Genomic DNA, 1,317 nt, shown 5'->3' on the forward strand with positions numbered 1-1,317 from the left:
ATTGCAGTATTAAAATTTAGAAACAAAACGCAATTAATATGGCAAAGCATTAAATGTTTTATGTGATGATACCTCTCTTCTGTGAGTGATGGAGATATTGAAGGCTGTACTCATATTAATGAGCACAGAAGAGACTACCGGCAAAGAAAGCTCTACTAAACAAACACGAAGAAACAGCCAAACAAGAAAAGCGTGCTTGAACACTCATTGACTGACCTTGAGAGATTTGTGTTTATATTCTTTCATAGCAGTAATACCCTGGTACTTGGTATAGATGGTAGTGCTAACTCCAGATTTTACCTCAGTATCTGTAATCATTGGCAGCTGGAAGAGAAGAGGATAAGAGATCAAGTTTAAAACCTAGGTATGACTTCTGATAAAACAGTCAGTACTCTCTCGGCAGATGCTGTTAAACGCCAAGTTCAGGACAGGACCTGCGGCAGTGTATTGCTGTTATCTGTGCAGCTGTGGCCTCCCCCAGAGACCGGGCGCCTTCAGTAGCAATCCATAGTGGAATTTACCCCAATAACACACAAAACAACACAGTGCAATTCATTCTGCACTTTCACTTTAGAAATGGTTTACCTAAGTTTGTGACAGAAATCCTCGAGCTACTCATGGAATTCCTTAGCCCCCCCAGAGCCACCCTGGACCCCCCAGCCCCAGCCCCCCAGCAGCCAGGCCCTTCTTCAGGCCTCGCCTTCCCCCAGGCAGTGAGGAGGAGAGATGCCCTGTGCTGGCGTGGCCCCAGGCATCTTCCTGCGACCAGAAGGAAGGATGGAGCCCCTGTCACTCTCCCCACGGGGCTGCCCACTGTCCTTCGCCAGGCGTGCGGGGGCGCCGGTGGGAGCCCCTCCAGCCCCACGGAATGGGGAGGCCCACACACACAGCCAGAACCTGAAAATGGTGGAAGGAAGTGACACACACACCCCCACACACCTTATAGTTTAAAATATCTGGAAGGGGGGGACCCCCCTCACCTTGAACCCCTAAAATGGCCAAATGCAGGGACCTCCCTCACCTTGAACCCCACACAATGGAGGAAAGGAGGGACCCCCCTCACTTTATATCCATAAATGGTGGAAAACAGGAACCCCCTCACCTCATATCCATAAAATATCAGGAAGGGAGGAACCCCCTCACTTCATATCCATAAAATATCTGGAAAGGGAGATACCATGTCCGTAAACAGGCTTCCCCGTCCCATCATGCCAACATTTTTTCCCCTCATAACCTGCCATTTTGGGGTGTGGTCCTGGCCGCCATGTTGGGTGTGGCACCTTCATCCTCCCTCCAACACCATCACTGGCCACCTCC

The 1,317-nt window shown here is 50.0% G+C and overlaps 1 pseudogene; it reads right to left on the reverse strand.

The window, feature by feature from the left end:
- Positions 1–1,317, reverse strand: part of LOC104121982 — a 17,426-nt pseudogene that overhangs the window by 15,770 nt on the left and 339 nt on the right.

The sequence above is a fragment of the Egretta garzetta genome, unplaced genomic scaffold (assembly GCF_000687185.1).
Source record: "Egretta garzetta isolate BGI_Z169 unplaced genomic scaffold, ASM68718v1 scaffold642, whole genome shotgun sequence".
NCBI lineage: Eukaryota > Metazoa > Chordata > Aves > Pelecaniformes > Ardeidae > Egretta > Egretta garzetta.